The sequence below is a fragment of the Dermacentor albipictus genome, chromosome 7, assembly GCF_038994185.2.
Source record: "Dermacentor albipictus isolate Rhodes 1998 colony chromosome 7, USDA_Dalb.pri_finalv2, whole genome shotgun sequence".
Classification (NCBI taxonomy): Eukaryota; Metazoa; Arthropoda; class Arachnida; order Ixodida; family Ixodidae; genus Dermacentor; species Dermacentor albipictus.
In genome coordinates, this window is record NC_091827.1 from 55496876 (window position 1) to 55519627 (window position 22752).

Below are 22752 nucleotides of genomic sequence, written 5' to 3' on the forward strand. Positions count from 1 at the left end.
GCGACTCGATCGCGCGCAAAGAAGGAAGGAAGCTTCGCGCGTGTCGCCTTCTGTCGCGTGCGAGGCTCCGGAGGGGGAAAGAAAGGGATGGAGAAGGGTGCGCGCCCTACAATGGGTGGCCAGGATGGCTGCTTGCGCCCTGGCCAGGCCATTGTATCTCGAAAATCGTCTGCGACGGGACATAATCCGCCACGCGCTGTGTTTCCGCAGCCTAGTTCGCGTCCTGTGATTGCAACCAAGGAGGTTAAAGAAAAACTTTAAAGTTTTTCTTTAAAGGAAGAAAAGCTTTTTTTTCTTTAAAGAAAAAAAAAGTTTTCCTTTAACCTCCTTGATTGCAACTAACAAACATTGAGGACCACTGTTTCCCTTACTCTCCTCGCTAAATATATAGAAATGTACCAGGCCAATTGCTGTGTTTCAGTGCTACGCAAAGCAAGAAACAGGATTCGTGGTTCCAAGTAATAGGTGTGGAATATACGAAAACAAAAAGAAGAGAACGGTATAGACAGCAAAAATGATCTGACGGAAAAACTCCTATTCGTTTCTCTTGTATTTATGTCTTCTATGCTTAACCTTTCAACACTATAGTACATTACCGAACAGCCCAGCTTCCTCTCTTCAATGAAATACTATTTACATCAAAACAGACTAAATTAGACGAAGCTTGTTGTGGTTAGCAGATAGATGCCGTTTAACTAAAAAGAGTAACAGCCTCATCGCCGCAAGCTTTTAGCTGTCTGCGTCACTAGGACCAAGGTGGTGTGTGATGCTTTTTGTAGGAAGATCATTGATGCGATGTTTAGGCGTATAGAGTATAGGAAAAAGGATACGCTGGCGGATCTGACGGTGCGACATTCCTGCTTTTCGAGGTTTATAAATATATACACACTTCATGAATTTTCTTTTGAATAAAGCGAATCCCTTTTTTTTCATCTGCCCCGTGTTTATTTTTTTGTCAGTTTTTTTTTTCATCACAGGATGGATTTGTGTTTCTATGTAGACAACTTCTGAGCAGTGAGCAACATCGGGGAGCAAAGCCTCATCGCCATAAGTGATGAGGCTTTGCTCATATGATCTGCTTCTGCTGCTACCCGGCTATCCCAAACAAAGCGCGCGTGATTTAGACTACAAAATTGCATTAGTTGGGCATGTCTTTCTTTTTTTTTTAAATTTTGCATGCACCGTGAGAGGTGCCAGAAGCCTTGTTGTTCACGAGCGTGGTGTTGTAAGGGCACTCGTTAAGTTATGCACAAAATAACGCTGATTTAGTGAAAATGTGCGCCGAGAAATGCTTCATATTTTCTCACCTTATTGAAATGCTAACTTCATATGTAGAGTCATAATTGCCCAGGCTTTAAAATTTGCACTTTCACTTTTTTTAGCCGACTTCAGGCTCATTTCCCTGGAGTGGCCAGTGCTGCGTGAGCGCAAATACTCAATTTATACAGTGCTCAACATTTGCGACAACTAGTGCTAATACAGTCGGCTGGCTGTACTACTGTGGTGGTAGCCTGGCACAGCAAAAAGAATACTTTTTTTTCTTTTTTCAAATGTATACCATTCAACAGTCAAAAATTGCAGAATCTTCGAGAATTCGAGCAGAAGTCGCCCTTCCTAGAGTATCGTGGTCTCGAAGTCATCGAGAACATACCACGACCTGGTGCGATCAAGAGTCATCTGCCGTTCCATCGCATACCTTACACTCCGCAAGCGAAGTGCATATTCGTGGCCCGACATCTATACGACTGCTGCGTTTCCTTCTACTACCACACCAGAGCGTTTCCGGCGTACAGTTTGCCGATGGATCATTCGAGAAGTTTCCAAGTCTATTTCTAGAAGGAAGGTAGATTACGGCGGCTACTTTGATCACCTACTGTCATGATACAATCACGCACGCGATGAGAACTCTGTAACTTACGAGGAACGTAAACGGGACCCTAGCACTGGAGTTATCAAGATTGCCGATTTCCAGGAATACAAGTAAGGCAACAAACTCCGCAAGCAGCCGGAGGTATTGGGACGGATCTTGGACGCGATAAGCGTGAAAACCATGATGGCGTTAAACGGTCAGCTTAGAAGGTACACCGAAGAGGTGGCCCTTGCGGGCAAGTAGAAGCTGCTCCACGATGAAGCAGCTGATATAATCAAACCGATGACCGGGGACTTCGTGCGGAAGGCCATCGTTGGCGACTGGAAAAATAATTTCAATGCAGATCAGGTAGTGCAAATGAAAGAAAGAATAGCTTTCAAAGGGCAGGAAAGCACCGTTATGACCCTCTGGGAGGGCGTCAAACTGGAAATGTAGGAAATTACCAGGCCGGCATGATTACTTCTTTTTCCTGGCTCCATGGTATCCTAGGTCAGGCTGTCATTTCCGAGAGACACTTAACTTGAGAACCATATTCATGTAGTGACTGACATCCCTGCTACATATTTCCAATAAAGAAACATAAAAAAAACATAAGTATTTCGGTGAGACAACTGTAGCCTAATGAATATACTGAAATAATAACTATTTATGTTACAATATGAAACGCGCTTTTACGCCTTCTAAACGCAGTATCTTAGTATCTGGTGGCCTTCAAGATTCTCAGAGTGATTTCATAATAGAGTGTAAGATAACTAATTTTATTATCAAAATAATTATGTTGAACTCTACACACAATCTTTAAAGCACCTCCTCATTCCTTGCTCATTTGCCTGTTTTTCTATCTTTTCCTCTTGCGAATAGAATACTGTCATTTATAAATATCAATAGAAGGTCTTAAGCCCGTCAAATATTTTCGGCAATAATAACCAATAAACAAATTTCTAAACATTGTTTTTCCTATTGTTATTGTGTTCGTTATTTCCCAAGCACTAGCCAAGCCAACGACAAGGCTTCGTCTCACTACTTCCGAATACCTAAGAACGCCAGACCTGCTGAGCACAACCCCTGCATTTTGTTGGGAAAACCCCAGCAGCTGAAAAGCTATCTGGCCTAAGTAAAGTACAATAGCGTTGAACGCTGGGCAGAAGCACCGGGGCTTGCTCTTTCAGTCTAGATCCGAATCTGTCGTCTACCTCATCTTTGTGATGTCAATGCTCTCGTTTCCTAATAAAGACAGCTCGCTCACGTAATGACAGCAGTTCCGAAACTGCCGCTACCGGAATAATGACGTCGCTGCCCTTCCACGGAACACTGCTGTACGGTACCACACTTGACTGAATGGTTCGACGCTTTCTTGTGCACGTATATACACACCTGGTATACATGTACTATTAGCCAAAAAAGCAAACGGACCAAAGCTTAGGTGGCCGGAGCAGCTGTGGGGCCACACCGGGGCGCTGCTATCTCGCTCCGCGCGCGGACGACGAGACTACCGCGAGTGACGCCAGACTTCGCCCTCACTTTCACGCGGGGCCTTATCACGCTTGATAAATTTCGAGTGCACCGTTCAATTGCTCTGCTGCTGACGGTCATGACGAAGGGGACCATGCATGGCCGGTAGTCTAGCCGGCCTAGGACGCGGCGCTGTCGTGCAGTAGCGGGCGGCCGCAGCATGGAGTAACATTGGTAACATAGTAAACGTAGAGTGGACACTCTCATAGGCATCTGCGGCCGGCTTTAGATACTGCATTCGTTTTCCCCGGGCCGCCGACGCGTTCATTCGCCCAATCATACCACGTGACTTCTGGGTGCCATTTACCTTCCAAGTGCCGGGCGGGCCGGCTGAGTTAGAGCGCAGGTTCCCTACGTTGTTTTGTTTTGTTTTGTGTTCCGATTGTCGCGCTCGGGTTTGACTGCAAGGAAATCATGCCTTGCTGCTGCGCCTTTGGATGCAGCAACCGAACCGAGTCTGGAAGTACTTTTTTCTCGATTCCGACCATGAAAAATGACCGAGAGCGTCGTTCTGCGTGGTTACACAGAATGGGCCGGGAGAACTTCAAGCCTACAAAAAACACCTGCGTGTGCGAGGTATAAGTACACCTTGCTCGTGCTTTTCGGCACTGTTTTAAAAGATATTTAAGCGAAGTGCACGCGGTGTTAGTGATGCTACGAATATAGGAGTTCATTGCAGGGATCGTTCGTGTTGTGTACGCTTGACGCGGGCACACGTGTACGCGTTTGTTGCTCAACACACGCGGTTATTCCGTGGCTGTGGCACGCGAAGGCACACTTGTCGCGCGAGAATTCCGGGTCCTCACGTGCACCAGGTACTCGCATTATTTCTCCGCGCACGTGAGCGCGCTCTCGCCTCGAGCCACTCGACCCATATAGCACTTGTTTTTCGCAGAACGTGACGATCGCAGTAAATCAAAACATGGTCAGTGCAAGTAGTGCGTTGACATAACTGCCGCTTTCTGTGCAGTTGTGTTGGCACTGGTAGAAAAATACAAATGGGTTAAATGTTAGCAATCCATGAAGCTGCGTGTTTACGGGCACATGCGAGTTTACATCCCCATTGAGCTATTTTAATTGTCTCATGGCGTAAACTTCTAAACCTTTATAACGTATTCTTCGTCTCTTTAGTTGGGTCTTTAAACTTATTATGAGAGTTATATTCCATGTTTTTCTTGTTTCATATGTCTGAAACTGGGCTTTATTCAAGAAAGTCCTGGGAGCCTCCTTGTGCAGCCCAGCGTTAGGGTGACCAGCATCACACTTCTAACCATACAACAAACATTTGCAGGACCACTTTGTGCTGAAGACATTGAGAAGCCTAGAGTGGATGGGCATTCCACTTATCCTTGGCTCGTTTATACATACGCATTTTTAGGTGAAACCAACGGCCAGGTGATATTCAAAACACATGCTTCAAATTTTGAGCTTGTGCGCCGAGCACATGCAATGAACTGAAGTCAGCATACATATGTTTTACATTGAAATGATACGGTGCGTACCGAAATAATGTTGTGCTTGATGCATAAAAAGAAATACAAAACAACAAAACACCCATTAGCTTCAGTTTCACTCTGTCACTACGCATGTTACATAAACCGCTCTAAAAGCACAAGAATATTATACATCGCTCATGTAACTTAGAAAAAAAAGTGCTGCGTCACCAGCGGGCGTTCCTGCCTTTTTTACGCAGGCAGAAAATCTTGGCAGTCTAAGAAAATAGTCATAAATAAATTGAGAAGAGTAGCCGCTCATGAACGCACTAGACAGCCGGGTTCCTAAATCGCAATGTAGAAAACTCTCGCTCATTATCAGCGTACTGAAGTACATATACATTGCTGTCATCACGCAAATGGCTAATATTGGCCTTCCACAAGATTTAGTGCGCAAAATGGTCATCGAAGTTGGTTTTCACACCTGCTGTGCACAGATCGTCTTACGATCACGGCCAAACACCGGTGCGCACATGGCAGTCGCAGTGTGTCGGCGTAATCGGCGGACGAAGTCGCCCGGCAGAGTCGAGAATGCACGGTATCCCTTTATGAATTAAATAAATGTATCCGATTTAGCTTGTGAAATTATACAATGAGCGTGCGTACCTGTGACACTGTCAGGTGTTAGTTTCGTCCTGCTTGGAAACATTCAATAGAAGCCGGCGGTGGTCCACGATGTTCATGTCCAAAATCACAAGCTTGCCTCATTGCGGCTCTAAGTGACGAAATGGTTCCTTCGTAGCTCGCTCCGCGGAAAGGAGAAAAAAATACGCGTGCATAAGCTCCCGATACCAGCGCTAAGCTGCTGCCCACAATCGTAGCTCAGTTCCACCAGTAAAAACGATCGGCGTGCACAACCACCGGCAGCATTACTTCGCACAAAATAACATTTTCTTTACGTTCTCAGAAACCATTATTGCCGGGCACAAAGTATTTGTACTTGAGTAAACACTCAACCCGATGCGTCACCGAATATCAAGCTCGTCCAACACGGCGGCCTTCCCGCGACGCAGTCGACGTGGAAGGTATATGGTAGTGGCCGCTCAGTGTTGCCAGTCAAATCCCGACCTTTGCGGTACTCTGAAATTGTTTCCAGTGACTCTAGCCGACTTTAGCTCTCAGCGCACCTAGCGGAATCGGCGAAACGCACCAGCCTCCAAGATGGTCGCGCACGCCACCGAATATCGGAGGCTGAAATTTCTGTTTTGTTTCTTTTTTTTGTGACCCATAACGTTGCTTAAATCGAGTGATTTCATGCAGGCGCTTGTACCGCCGTTTATGTGTTGTGACGACGTAGCGACGAGCGCGCAAAGGTGTTTCACTTCATGTTAGTTTCATTTCATTGATTTTAGCAAAGCCTTTGATACAGTTCCACATGACAAATTAATACTAAAATTTAGAGAGCTTGAGCTACCTGAAATATTATTCACATGGATAACAAACTATTTAACCGATCGCCGTCAATTCGTGGAAATTAATAAGCGACAGTCTGGCTGTCTTCCTCGGGAGTTTCTCAAGGAAGTGCCCTAGGGCCACTTCTCTTTTTACTCTATATAAATGATATTACTACTTCAATCTATCCCACCATGCGAATTGGGTTGTTTGAGGACGAATGTGTGCTTTTTAGAGAAATCGCTACAACAAATGAACAAACTGATTTAATTGCTTCTGTAGCTGGCATTATTAATTGGTGCAAGGCGTGGGGAATGCGGCTTAACGCTGAAAAGACGGTCTTTCTTCGCTTCACTCGTCAGAAAGCTCCGCTAACCTTTAGTTACACGTTAGGTTCGTTCCTTTTGCAGGAAGAAACAAAATATAAGTATTTGGGCGTCACAATTACTAACAATTTATCATGGAATTTACACACTGATAATATCTGTTCTTCAGCCTTGCGTGAATTATATTAGAAATTAGAAATTCCCCACGTAACGTAAAACTGCTTGCTTATTATTCATTAATTAGACCGAAACTTGAACATGCAGGTGTTGTTTGGGACCCGTTTACTCAACAAAATATTAAATGTCTAGAAAGGACACAGAAAAAAGCCTTGCGATTCATATACTCAAAATTCTCTCGATATGATTTGCCCTCACAAATAATGCGTGATAATGGCATCGAAGTCCTTGAGCAGCGAAGGCAACACTTAAGAATTCGATTTCTTTCCATGCTTTTTTATGGAGACTTATCAAATAATCCTGCATCGTATCTGTCCAGTACAACGTCTAGGCTTAATAGACACCATCATCCCAATTCACTAACACTTTATGTTGCGCGGACGGATGTATTCAAGTATTCTTTTTTTCCCCGAACTATAACAGATTGGAATAACTCGTTGTTGCCTGTTTCAATTGATTGATTCATTGTGCTACTATTGCGTCCTACCACCATACTTGATTGAATAATGCATTGTATTATTGTTATGTATAAGCACCCTGCCTGGACCTGATCTAGGTCTGCAGTATGAAAAAAATTCATATTTGCTGTTTCAAGCTGTAACTTAGCTCAACAATCGTGCAAACTGTTGAGGAAGTAGAACTTTATCGCTTATAATATTGCACGTCTAGTAACTCACGACAAAACATCTATCGTAAATAAATGTGCCATGGTCCTTCAATATAAATCAACTTACTGCACAGTCAAGAACACGAAAATAGTAGACAACAATTTATTGCAGCAAGATTGTAAGAGGCGGATACATGAAAACGGGAAGTATACTGCGAAATGGAAGTAATACGGGTGTCACACGGCGCACTTTTAAACGCGATCAAGCCCAATACGATTTGAATTTCTCGGCCACTAACCCTTTAAATCTAACATGCCGAGGATGACGAGGCCGCCTTTGACGAAGATAAGTCCTCCTATCGAAACGTTGGCCAGCCTTTCTGAGGCCCCTTATTCCTGTTTACAAACTTTACACCACGGTCGCGATTGGTTCTTTTGAGCAAGCTGCGCGATGGAGCCAATAGCAGTCGAGAATTTCGATCCGGATTGGACTTGATCGCCATCGAAAGTGGTCGTGCAACAGCGGTATAAAGAAGAATAGTCAGAAATTAATGGCGGGATGGCAATGACATTGCACAAGCAGAACACATAGAAGACATGTTGCAACTATCCAGATTATAAAAAGAACTGCACATGCACGTCAGCTATTGATTTGCTCAAAATGTGATTGCTTTAGCAAGTAAAAAAATCTGATGTTTTTTCTTGTACTTCTGCGAAGGAGGGTGAATTAGGGTAGCAAAATTACGGCACAAAATAAAACGGCTGCAAAAATAATTGAGCACGCACCAACATCTTCATCTCGAATGTGTAAGCTGTAAGTCCATCATTATTCAGCTGCAATTAAGCACTTTGTGTTGGTGGTCTTCACCTGCTGTCTTCAAAGCCTTGCAATCGTCTTCTGATGATTGGAATTTTGCCCTTGAGTAAGCATGAAGTCCTTTGGCTGTATTTTAAGGAAATGGTGGAGATTCCTGCAATACGTAGAATGACAGACAGAAGGTAAGCTATACTGGAGGCTTCAAAGGTATTGAGTGTATTCATGTGCTAGTATCCTTCATATAAGCAATACTGGAAAAACTCTATAATGGAGATGCTACGTTTCTTCATGTAATGCGTGCTTTTTTTTGTTAAGGAAGTACCGTTCTAAGTACTAAGAAACAAGGAACTTTCTACGGTAACGACTCCGTACACAATTAAAGCATGAAAACACGTATTTTCAGCCCAATGCAGAACAGCTAACAACGCTCGAGCGCACATAGCCTGCTACAGAGGTTGGGAGAGAGCGCATTGTTGCCATGCTGCAAATATTGCACGTGTACCGTTTTATAAATAACCCCATTTCTTTTGCAGAAGTAAAGCACCATACTTTTTCAGCAGTCGCCGCGCGTATCATAAAGCTCTCTGCCCCGAACGGCATGTGTTCATAGGCGCCATTTCTTAACGAACTATTTTATTCTATTTTCTAACTTCGTCATTGTATGGAACGTGCTTCGCCGCTCGGACGCTGCCGCGTCGCTGTTATCGCTAGCATCACCGCTCTTTGCTGCGCAAAAAAAATGATTGCGAAATGAAAGTCAGCGTAGCAAATGGGCAGCAGCTGTTCGTGGCTGCAAGGCCGCCGTCACTCGCTTATGCGACTAACTATGGCATAACGAAATGCGAAGAGAATAAGCCATTAACAACGCGCAAGAGAACTTGCTGTGGCCTTACCATGAAACGGCGACGAAGCAAACGCTAGCAGAAGAACCCAACAACGATCCTCAGGTGCATTTTACAGAAAGAGCCCGGCAGCGCGGCCTGACCAGGCTTCGCACTTGTTGGGTCGTGCTCAGTGGTCGTGCCGACCTTGGTCGTGCCGCCTGTCAAGCTGCTAGCCGCAGCCACAGCCGCATTTTTCTTGATGTGCTCTGCCACCTAGCGGAATCGGCGAAGCTCGATAGCTCGGCCGCGAAAGGGCTCGAATGTCCACTCTTGTCGTTTACTATGTTACTCTATGGGCGCACGGCATCAAACCGCGGCACTGAAAAGGAACGAAGACCCGTTCTTGTTGTTGTTTTGCTCATATTCACCTTATCTTTCACATTAGCGCATGTTGCCGGCGTCCACCGCTGCTTCATTATAGGCCGTCACCGTAGCCGCGTTAAGTCAGCGCGATAAGTTAGAGAGAGGGGGATCGCTGCGCGGGCGTCCGAAGCTATAGTGGCGGCACTATCGATGCCAATGCGAGTAAGTCATCGCGGTCGACAGCAACTTTTCATCGCAGAGAGGACCCCTTCAAGCCATTGAATGCTTCCGTGAATAAAATTTCATGACTGACTATAGTGATTCCGATTTGTCTTCCCAATAATCACTTCCCGGCCGTACTTCTGCAAAGTTTCATTACCGCCTGCGCATTGTAGTAGCTAATTAGAGCAGTTTTTAGTGGCGTCGCTGATATAAAAAGAAAACCCACTGCTGAAGACAATGCCGGAAAAGTAATTTCGACAGAAAAGCCGTATCCTCAGTAAAGATTTGCGCCTGCAACTTATCGCGCTGGCATGAAAGAGCCCGCGTCATCATAGCGGCCGTTGCGGCTACTTGCGTTATGTTGCCTAACAGCGAGCAGCCGTGGACGCCGGTGACATGCACTAAGATGAAAGATAAGGTGAAAGATAAGGGTTTTTCTAAACATTTCTCCAGGGCGCAAACCAAAGAATGCTCACGCACTGATATGATCACTCTTTCTTATATATTTGATAAAGCTACCGATTATTTAAAGTTACACTATAATAAACATCAAATATTCCAGCTCGACCAACTACGCACTTATTTCCAAGTTACAAGGCGTGACGGGACAAATGCGCTTTCCCCGTGGTACTCGGCAAATCATACTTAAGCATTAATAAACCGGGTAGTGTATAAGGTACTCCGAACCATTCTCAGGTCAATCCATTTGGAGGTGCTTGAAAAGGCGAGTGTCGTACTTCGTGGCGTATGCGCTAATTCAGGGGCACCTCCAGCTGCTATGATGCAATCCCTCAGTTGGCACGTGAGATACAAAGATATGTATTAACACAAAAGGAAGAAGGAATGCGATACTTGGTATCCATCCACTTGACGCAAAAAAGAGACGTCCAGTGCTTTGTGAGCAGCCCACCGAGGTGGTGACGGCTTTGCTTCACTCTTGACACCGTTTAAAGAGAGCGTGAAGTCGACCGTTACAGGCAAGTGTTCTGTTGTGTTTCTTTTTTCTTTTTGGACGTGTCTTTCTACCTGGTTATATCACTCTTACATTTTTACGAATTACTTTATCACATTGCTATTTAGCACTTGTACTCACAGAAATTAACTCATGTGCGTGATGTCAGCACTTGGTCGTTGCGGAGTCGATTGCTAGAGAAGTGGAATTTGGGGACAAGAAATTCAAAGGGACAATAAGTCATTGACAAATGGAACAGATCTGATTTTAACTTAAAAAAAAATGTACATTTGTGCGGCTTCGCTAAGCTATTTGTCTATTTATTGCAGGGCGTCCCATTCGGCAAAGACCATTCGTAAAGTAGTTTCTGCTTAAAAAAACATTATTTAGATAATCTTTTTAAAAGAGCGCGTCAGTTTCGCAGGAACGGAAAAAAGAAAGAGGTTTCAGTCATTGAAATTCAAGCTTTTACATGAATTAGACGAAGTCTGAGCATGACTTGCGCAAATATCGGCATTCACTTTGCGCCTATGAAGAAAAGAAACACATTAATTGAACTGTTTAAACGAGATGCAAATAAATATTGTAAGTTTGATGAAATGACCAGGAATGAGAATATTTCCAGTGCAGAACATAGCCTTGAAGTCTGAATTGATTTTCTGCGGAAAAGTGGCACACTGGCAGTGCGTTTTTCAACACGTACAAGAGTATGCCTTAAAAAAAAAGGCTTAGTTCAGCACGTCTGCCTTTTCTGTGTTCATGAATATATGAGAACAGAGAAGTGCATTCATTGCTGTATCAATGAAATAATATCAATCAATTTTTATGCACTGCTGAACAAGGACACTTTCGATTACATTTACATAATAGCGTAATAGAGGTAAACGTGTATTTCAGCATAAATGATAGAATTCAGCAAAATTAACATATTATTAAAGTAATAACATATTAACATATAAATAGATGATCACGACTCCGCACCACATAAAATGACTCCGACTGCGACTTCACAGCATATAATATATAAAGGCGAAAGAGTGAACTATGTGAATACAGTGCTTTAGTATTTGTTGCCTCTTCTGAGCAATGAAATGAAAAAAAAAATGCAATGCGGAATATACGGAGGTAACTCAAGGCCTCCTTTCCGCTACGCAAAACTTTTTTGCTCTAACCCATCGTCCAGTAGTATTTTGAAGGCCTGCAAAAACTGTGTAGCTGTAGTAGTAACGTTCTCCTTTTTTGAAGGGTTAGTGTTCGAAAACAATTCATTACTTATATGCAAATTCCGCCCGACTGGCCACTCGGCTCAATTTGCATGTATTCGCGGGCTTTGTTGTCACTCGGAGAAATCCTTTTATGTAGCGCGTATTCAGCACTTGAAAGCTATATCGGTAGTCTCTCCACAACTTGTTCATTGACACATTTCGTCTAAGTATATTTTTTGACAAGTTGAATAATTAATCAAGATTACTTATCTAATTAGGCGGAATGAAAACAATAATCTGAGTCTCTCCAAGCGACGGCAAACAAGATTATCTTGGCTATGTGTAGCTACGTAATGTATTTTGAAAGTCCGGCTAAAGTTTACCGGGACACCCTTGTATAGCCCACCGCGATCATCGAGCAGTCGTCTCTTTTACAGTGCTTACGGCATCCCGGAAGAGGCCGTCACAGGGACGCATTTGAGGTCGGCACGACGCTTTTGCGAGCGCCTGCGCCTCTCTTTTGGAACAGTTAACAGTGATCCTACAATCGTGAAATTTCCAGCGAAAATTACGAGTGGAAGCTATCGCCGTAGTGTCTGTGCGACTTGCAGTCATGGTCGTACAGCCGGAATAGGAATGAGTGTAGAATTTCCTACGAAAGTTACCACAGCGACCTCTGGTGTTTCGATCATTCACATACCACGGGAATTGTTCTTAATACACGAGTTTGCCTGACGTTTCTCCTTTGTGCTTCGGATGCTTTTGCGGCTTTATTTTCTTCACTCTTTCTGCCAGCAACTGGCTAAATTTCGAATCAAACCTATCTTTATAAGCGCACAAGGCGACCGGACTCTGCAGACTCGCATATACGCAGTAAACTGTGTCATTTGTAAGGCATCGTTGTCGTGTAAATGAAGTTTTCCATGTCACACTGCCATTTGAAGCCAAAAAGAGGATGTTTAGGAAAAGGAAAAATACTGTCAATACCATTTTGGCTTAACTGTCATGTTTGCAGCTCTTGCTGACACTAGCTTGAAAGCTTTCTTTACTAACTTTTGTAGAAATCACTTTGGTATTAACAGCTAGGACATGGTTTTGTCTCAGCTTCGTCCTTTTCGGTTCGACCGGCTGTGTGGCTTGGCTTCGCTAATTCTTCCTGTACAACAGAATGTAGCGCAATAAACGCACCAAAATACAATAAATTTCGTGGGTGCACTGTCATATTGTATTCTGCTTTTAAGAATGTCAGATTTTTCCGTAAGTTAGACCAATACAGGCCGATAAAGCGCGGTAAATAAAACCGGAACAAGTTTCGAAGCTGTAAACACGAAAATCACGCAATTCCATGCACTGCGCTTCCTCCTATGATAGCTGAAGGATCGCAGTGCCGTAGTCCCCTCTTGTAAATGGTGTAGAAAACTTTATGACTATACAGCAACACTAAACCGGCCATATAAAGATTAGGACTCGTTCGTTTATTCTGCGTGGGTCTGCGATAGCAGCCGCTATGGCCGCGAGAAAAAGTTAGATAAATATAAACGACCATCTAAACAGCAACAAATGCCTGTCTGAGAGTTAAACGCCGAAAGGGTACCGGGTGGGTCTAGTTCGTATGCCATAGTTGGCGGGAACTATAGCGCTGAGCAAAGGAGTAGTACGCAACGTGACAAACGTGTATAGAGGCTGAGCTTTGCCACGTACAAAGCCTAAGCTTGGTAATTATCGCGACGCCGCGTTAGAATTCGACCCTGTCTTCACGGTACGTGCTCCGAAGCGTCATCGAAAACCTCAATTACGTCCCTCCAATTTTGCTTCTTCCACACGCAAGGCGGATGTATTCTGGCGCTGCCGTCCCCCGTGGAGAACTTCAGCCTGAGGCGGCATTCTCGTTCAAAATGAGGAGAAAGCTGTTTTGCCTATAATTTGAAGATCACATTTCATTTGGGCCAGCAGCTGTACTAAACACTTTGAAAGCCTAAATATTTTGATCCACCTGAAAGTAGCAGGAAGATACGTAAAACACCTGCGGATTTCTGAGGACCACAGCTTCGTATTTAAATAAAGGATGTCCGAGTCCAGGGGATACAACATGGTACTAACTCCTTTCTGGGGCAGTCGCTCTCCCGTCTGAACTAACCAGGAGGCTGCAGATGCCAATGTGAAGCTGGAATTCCTAAGAATTAAAAGCTCAGGGACATTAAATGTGGCAAATCGTGATGCTTCCTTTAAGCTGTTCCTATTCTGCTCTCCGAAGGTTAGCGTTAATTAGCATTTGCTTTAGTTTCCTGCACTCTCCTTCGTCAAATAATTGTCATTAAACCCGCCAAATCTAGCATCGCAAAATTTTATTGCTATTACATCATGCATTCGGCATACTGCATTTACCATGAATAGTAGACACTTGTTTGTCTCTCAGTGCTCCAGCAGTTGTACAAATCAGAAATGCTAGACGTAGGCTTTTCAAAAATAGTAGGTTATCGTACACGAGATAGAGGACCATCCTCTCACGGCCTCGTTCAGATATGAGTAATCAAGCAAGCAACGATGATTCATTGAGGAAAACTTGGCAGCTGCGACAGGCAGCACCTTCCCGAGCGCGCCTACTTTATTTCCTCTTCAAGGGTGACGGTCGCCATCACGTGTGGGTGAAACAAGTTTTGCGGTGAAGCACATTTGCACGATTTCACATATCGGCTGTTGCAGATGGCACAATTGTAGTCCTTCAGTGTCTTAATTCTGGAATCGGCGGACATTACTTGTTAGAAAATACAAATCCGTATTTAACTACTTTATAAAAATTTTTCGAATTGTTTTTTTTTCTACTAAATTATTTGAGCCGGTGAGTTCGCAATGCCCGCCCACTCCGAATAAATTCTCAGGATGATACTAGTTTCGAGAGACTCATGGTTTCTGAAGGTGCTCTACAAAGCTGCGTATCATACTTGGGGTCCTCAGCCAATAATTTAACAAAGTTGGGTAATTAAACATGATTAGTTCATTATGTGAAAAACAAAATGATTGCATAAGTTACTATAGGCTATTGAAAATAGCATGCTTTCGATTCAATAATTTTCAATGCGCTTTTCATTTTAAAAATCTTGGGTCAAATAATGTGGGACACGCTATATATATATATATATATATATATATATATATATATATATATATATATATATATATGTGCAGGGTGGTTCACGTAACTTGAACAGACATATATACTAGGTGGACACAGGGCACCCAACCAGTAAAGTGAAGGCGGCGCGTCCGCTCTTCCACTCTCAGAAGTGGGGGAGGGCCAAGTCGTGTAACAATAGGCGTATGTACAAGGTGGGCAGGGGTGTACTGTCCCCCTTGCCCCAGAGGTAGTCTATGATTAAAGTAACGTGAAACATCATGTGGATATATGCAATGGTCATGAAGTGATCAATAAAACAATATATATGTGCAAAAGTTGCACAAATACACAGTGCGTGTGTTTTTCATACATACTTCAAAACTCAATATTGCCCAATAAGACTTAACGTTATGTAACGATAAGTTAACAGCATTTAGTCGACGAATTTACCGTTGTGAACGCTCAACAATGGCTCAAAAATACTCAATATCATTCAACAGTATGTCAATATAATTTAGTAAACGACTTCATTGTTGGGAACTACTCCGCAATGGCTCAATAATACCCAATACTATTCACCTTCATGCCAACAGCATTTAGTCCACGACTTTTTTTGTTGTGAACCACCCAACAACTCTATTGTGGAGCTATTGCTGTTTGCTTTAAATAATTATTGAGGTATTGTTGAAAGGCTATTGAGTCAACATTTCATAAACAATATGCTAACACAATTTCAACAGTCATTTTTATAAGGGCTAGCGCCGTGATGCCAAAACCTAGTTCAAGCAGGGGCTTAGTGTCGTGCCACACAGACACGTTGGGCTGGTGTCATTCAAGCAGCACACCACAAAGTTGGCGACAGAGCACACAAGACCTGCCTCTGTAGGCAATACCCGTACAAAAATGAGTGTTGATTAACCATTGATATATTGTTGGGGAATTGTTGAAACAACGGACTTCAACAAATTTTCAAGAGCAATTGAGTTCACTCAACCCTTGCACAACAATATTACCGTTGAGTGTTCTCAATAAACAATTTATTGGGTACTTTCTGTTGATTTTTCTGGTTGTTTTTTTGTTGTGTAGCAGTTGAGTCCAGTATACAATAATTAGAAATCGCATATGAAGACATTCCAAACATATTTTGCGATGCGTTCCAACCTCATTTCTGTCACTTTGCGGCAGGTAGGTCCTTCTTTCGCCTCGCTTTCATTAATACAAAATTATGTGTGACCGATGGGGTGGAATCGAACGTCGGCCGTCGAGCCCGGTACTCTAACCAATAGGCCACGAGCGCGCGCATACTCCTCTCATTCGAAAGCCAGTAAGCTCTGAAGTGCTTGGCGTGTGCGCCGCGTGCCACTTCCTGGTGCTGTCGCTACAGCTGGCACTTTGAAGCGCCTAACTCCGGGACCGCCCCACTTTCGTAGCCATTTTCGCTACGTAAAAACTGCAACGTTAGATTATATTCATGACCGCCCAAGTTCATAACGATTTATTTCTTCGCCGGTGTACAAATGCCATCGTCGTTTTAACATACACTGGATGACATAACCATTGGTACGACCCGAAATGAGTACGTTTCGGGGAGCAGAACAATGCGAAATTCACTTGCAAACACGGTGACTACGCGCATGTGGAGTTCCCCAAAAGTAGACACGGCGGCAGCGCGGCCGGCGATAAGACAGGTGCCGACAGGCGACGAAGCTACCTTCGAGCATCGGACGCACTGTGGGAACCGTAGGATGCAAGCGCGCACACGCTACAAACATACACGGGTGAGGTCTTCGAATTTCCTGCGACGTACCCTCTGTCCGTAAAGCAAATACAGTTTTTTGTCCAATGTCCGTGGTACTAGAGATCAAAGAATGAACGCGCTTTGAGATCGCAGCGCGCAGCCGCTATAACCATTGACTTCAAAGAGCTTCAGATTTAGCAACAGCCGCAACAGTATCACAGCTAATCGCTGTATCTGCGGCTGCTCCCGTTTCTCGCCTTGCAAGAAGCACGCGATTTATTTGAGCCTCGCCGAACGGTCGTTTTATGTTCCAAGCCTGCAGGTCTCGTATGTTCAGTCAAAAACACCAAAGGGAAATGAAAGAAATACAGGTAACGGACACTTATTGTAGCTTACTTGTCACCTCGTCATCTGCAAAAATATTGCGAACTATTTTAAAAGCTTTATTTTTGTAAAAATAACAAAAATAGTAGTAATTTTTATTTCTAGGTGGCGCGACAAACGTTAAGGTAGCGTTCGGGTGTGTATGTGTGCGCGCAAACGGGCGCAACCGAGCTTCGTTTTGCGCACACTTTTGCAACAGTACACATGGTTACCGCTAGTTTCGTAGTCGCATTTTTTGGTCGCAGTATTTTTTGTTTACGCTATAAATTAGATAGTTCTTAAAAATTTATGAAGGTTAGTTGATGAAAAATTATTGCTAATCAATTAGTGGTTCTTAAGTGCCGTTATTTTGTGTTTGAAAGGTTTTTATAACTGAATACGATTGTGAAGCCATGTGATGCAGTGAACGGCTTTCGGACTCAGTTATTCGGTTGCAGTTGTGCGGTGGTTCACGCCTCGTGCTTCTTGATGAAAGTATTTTCTTTTCGGACATCATGACGCACATTTTAGTGAAATGTTTTAACGACGATAAGTGGGACGTTTATCCGGTGAAGTGGTTGGCTCACCCAACAACTAGTCTTCTACTGATGTGCGAGCCTGACGGTTTTGATGAGTTGCGCGCCAGAGGCCATGATGCCTGTTGGAGAGAAGGCACCCCGAAACAGTCGCAGCCGCACATCTGAAGATAGGTAAGTAATCTCGTTTTCTTGGGCACGTAGCCTTCTTTTCTATTTTGACATTGACTAGCGTGACATGTTAAGCAAACGGTTCCCTTTCTTGAACCACACTCGTACCGGAAGGCGGTGTTGCACGTCACGCTTACGCATTTCGTAACTATGGCGGCCGCCGTGGCAATTTGGGGCTCGAGGTCGTGGATACGATCCCTGCAGCGGCCGCATTCCAAAGGAGCGGAATGCAAAAATGCTCGTGCATTGTGCATTGTACGCACGTAAAAATTTCCAGGAAGTCAAAATTAATACGGAGTCCCCAACTACGACGTGCCTCATAATCAGATGGTTGGTTTGGCACGTGGAACATCAGAATTATTTTTTTCCGTAGTGGCTCATCATATGCTATACGGTTAGTGTGATCACCTTTTGTGCCGTGGCGGTTAAGCGCGCCTCGATTTAGGTTTCGGGTAATGATGCGGCGCACCGCGAAATATATTTCGCCTCTCTGGGATTTGCGGAGAACGGCCAACCGATTAGTCACAGCTTCCGCGCGGTGACTACACGGATACACAGCGCAAATGAACAGAGGCGTGGTGACGTGGTCAAAGAACACAGCCGCCGCAAAAACTACCGCAGTAAGCATCTTTATCTAGCGCGGCAGGTTGCCGTTGAAGGCGTACTGTACAATTTTAATAAGCGATAACCGAAACATGCCACCGTTCTCTGCTGCCTTTTGAGTTGGACCGATCCGAATGTGCGTTGTTTCCAGAAGCGAAAGGAGCGCCAATCGGCGCGTTGTCGCCTCGAGCTAAGCGTCGCACTCGAGCACCGTTTGCGCGGTGAAGAATGACGCGTGCATGAAGCTAGCTCACTGCGCGGACACTACCGCGCAAAACGCGCAAGGGCGAGTACGCGACGTTCTGCACACAAATCGCGCGGGAGGATCGGAGCCACGCCGGAGCGGCTAGCTTCAAAGAAGCGGTACATGTTCTCACTCGTACAGGCACGCTCACGCTCGCATCGCTCTCGGCGTATGTTTAGGTCATTCCTTCTACTGGACTTCTGCCCAAAGATTCGATATCTGTTTGGTATAGGCTATGCACTGTCGCGTGGTCTTTGGTTCTGCGAGAGAGCCGGGAATATTTTCCCCACTGTGAAACATCGCTGTGCGTGTTTTAGCTAACATTTACCGTAGCAACCCATTCCTTCCTTTTCTCGACGGCACTCGTAAAGAGTCGCAAATTTTTACTTGCCAGTATAGTGTGTACTTCTATTTCGTGCGTAGTTAAGTGCAGTGTGTGGCAGATTCTTAACCCGCGCAATCTCATTTTCTGTCCACATTCCCTTCTCACAGGTTGCGTATGCAGTAAATTCCCAGATGCTAAAGTGTTCTACGCCGAAAGCACCTTGGCGTCGTGCAAGAGACACCCGTTGATATGTGGCTGATTCACTAGCAAGCTTGCATCTCTGTTGCCACTCTCCATCAAGTGGGATTTTAACGCGATAGCGTTAAGGAGCTCGTGTCGCAGAAAAGCCGGTGTCGTCGGCGTCGGGTGTCGGCGTCGGCGGCGTTGACCGTGAGCGATAAATCACGGCAGGCGCTTCATAAATAAAAAGCAACTTCCAAGATTGGCCCGGTGGGAATCGAACCCGGGTCTCCGGAGTGTGAGACGGAGACGCTACCACTCAGCCACGAGTTCGATGCTTCCAAGCGGTGCAAACGCGCCTCTAGTGAATGCGGTGTTGCCTTCGAAACCAGCCGTGGAAAGTTATACTGCGGTGTATATCGGTAATTATGAACATGTAACGTACAGAAGTCACAATTACACGAGTTGCGAAGTGCGTTTCCGCTGCATTTCTTTTGCGCTTTCCGCACACGCAGAGCCATCTTGCGGCAAACACAGAAGACCCCCTCCTCTCAATGTACGGCGCTGCCCCGACAGGAGGCGCGCCGCGCGCGCATTGGGACCGCTGCCAGGCGCGTCGCGGGACTCCCTCTCCCCTGACGACGCTTCGCCGTGCTCCCGGTTTAGATTACTATCTATCTCTCTGCCCGTGCCGATCACGACGTTTGGCTGGCGTAGATCGTTTCCCCTCCGAGACACCGAGTTCTTTGGTTCGTTTCGTTCGCTCAGGCGCACGTTTCGTTGTCGCGCCGAACGCTGCGTTGCTCGACGTTCACCGCGTGATAGGTGGGCGCTAAGTCCGATGCGGGGCGCATCGTAAGTGATTGCTGTGCCGTAGCGCATTGTCTTATACCCCTTGGCGGGTCGACGGGAACGCTGTCGCGTCCCACTCTTGAAGGCGAAGCTTAAGCGTCCTCAAATTTTTCAACTATTTTTTGTGTTACTCTGTGGTGTACTAGCTGCCGCATGGACGCTGTGAAGGCTTACTTTCGATTTGCTCTGGCGTTTAGTAGTAAAGGATGGGCCACCTTTTGAGGGGAGGCATTTACTTTTGTTTGTGAGAATGTTTACTAGCCTAACCAAGTGATACGTGGGTACTGTAAACAGCAGCACGAACAGAGGCGGATGACCAAATAGGTAGGAGCACACACGAGCGCAAGCTCTACTAAAGGTTTGCTTTTTATGACAAAGGTATTAAACACACTGGTCAACTTGGCAAAGGTAAAAATCCGTGCATGCGTGGCAGAAACAGCCACGTGCGACAAGAAAAAAATATGAAGCCATGTCATGTAGAATAAACGTGCGTGAAAAACGAGAACTATCGGTCAAATCTATTGAAAAAGCGAAAGATTTGTCCGATAAGTGATACTACCCAACGGGAAATACTCTTTTGAGAACAACTTTTTCGCACTAAGGGCAACAGATAACTTGGTTATGCAATTGTTTCGTTTGTGATCAATAAATATTGCTTCTGGATCTCCTCTGGTGTTGCGGTATAGAGCAGAAAGAACGATTGTTTCATGACAAAGACCAGAACACAAGAGGACTTATGGAAGCATTATTTATTGATCACGAAGAAATATTCATAAGCAAGATTTCTGTGACCCTTAGTGGGAAAGAGTTGCTGCAGTACTTCTCGTTAATATCACTTACAGGAGAAACCTTTCAGTTTTCATGTTTTTGTTAGTTTTTGACGCACATGTTTATTCTACAGGACGTATTTCGGTCCTTTTTCGTTGTGCCGGGCTGTGTATGCTGCGAATCCATGGCTTTTTCTTTGTGAAGTTGGCCAGTGTGTTTAAAATCTTCCTCTTCACGAATAAACTTCTACTTGAGTCAGCGTTCATGTGTGTTCCTACCTTAATTCATCCTTCTCGTCTCTGTTTTGGTGGTTGTGAAATATAAATGTACAAAGAATTGGCGAAGTGTCCATAGAATTGATACAAGAAGTTATTTGCGCTGTTTATTTCAGGAAGAACGCTATAGGGTCTTATCTTCTCTTTGTTATTGACACGTAGTACATTTTTCTAGTTCAAATTCAAGGAGTCCCCTGAGGAAGCCAATAAGAGTGATGGTAACTCTCTTTGTGTGTAAGATTTATGAATTTCATCCATTCAAGGCATGACATGGCACATGCCTGATTGTAGGTTGCAAGCATTCTTACAAGATCTACTATTCGGTTCTCATGACGCTTCTTTGTACTGCGCTGCATTCTCCAGGCACATGAACCTTTTTATGTTCTAAGTGCATGCGTTCTTTTTCTATATGTTGGAGCGAAAATTGTAAACTTAAGTATGCATATATATTATTTTCCTTGTAATCTTTTTCAACATGGGTGCTGTAGCTCCCTCTGTCTTTCAGTTACTGCTTTGTCCCACTTTTTATGCAGCCTTTATGTATTTTATGCAGCAAAATTCTGGTGCTATTTAATAACATTTTATCTGTGAAATTGAGGTAATTGGTGTTTCGTATATGCATTTATTGGCGTTTTTCACTGTCTCAGCAATCTGGCTGTCGAGTCATTGGAACCTTTTCTCATACTTTATGACTATTTCTGGGGTGCTTGATACTGAAACTGCAGGTGACCATTTATTTCGCTGTTTGGAATTCTGTTAGCCATGTGTTACTACCAATTTTCTGTGCTAAATAATTATTTTTTCTCTTATCGTTCTAGGTATTAGCCTTTCCTTATCTCTTTATTGACTGAGGTAGCACTTAGTTGCTGGGTATAGGAATAAAAGGCCCCAAAAAGTGCTTTATTTAGCTTTGTGCAAATCCAGAAAGATTACCTGAAAATGAGCTCACTAAATTGAGGAAATGCCACTAACGAACTCTTCTGTACCCCAAATTAACATAATCAAATGGTGTACTGTTTGTTCTTGACTTGTGCCAGGCAGATAAGCTGCTTTCATTACACAAAAGCTTTACAAGTTTATTTCTGAAGAAAGCAATCCTGGCTTGTCAGAAACACGATTCAGGTGTTCATCATGCCCGACAACTTTATAAATGATGTCTCGTCAAATAATAGCTAAGTTGAGTGAGGTTACTTTATAAAATAATTGGGCAACATGAAAATATATCTCGAAGACAAAGATCAGGCAAGTCTCCTTTGGTACTTCATTAAATTTTAATCGTGGTGAAAGACGTGTACTGAAGGTTGTATGTATTTACGTGAAGTCATTTGTTTCAAGTTGGTTATTTTGCCTTCTCACAGTCAGCCGTAGCTCTTCCTGTGATGTGTTAGTGTGCGCAACATTTTAATGCAACATATTCAGATGTCTTTTGTGTATTCACATGCAAGCAGCTCCAAATGTTCATGTGTTCAAAGTTGGTTGTTACAAGGGTATGCTTAAGCCCTGCCTTTTGAGTCGCTTTGCCTTCTAGTCATAAACTTAAGTCGAAAGTGAAGAGCACAGTGATCGTTTTGATTGATTCATATGTATAGGTTTTTTCAGATGTATTTACACTGCTAGAGTGCTGTAGGTACTAGCCTATGTCTCCAGGTTCGATGTAGTGGTGCCTTATGTACTGTAATAATGTTTCACGTGCACGCATCTTTAGTGTAAATAAAGGTACTTCAAGTTGATCAGTCTCTCCTTTTATTTTGTTTACGAGCAGGCACCGATGCATGCAAGTGTGAACAGCGAAGCAAATTCAATATATGAATAAAAATACACT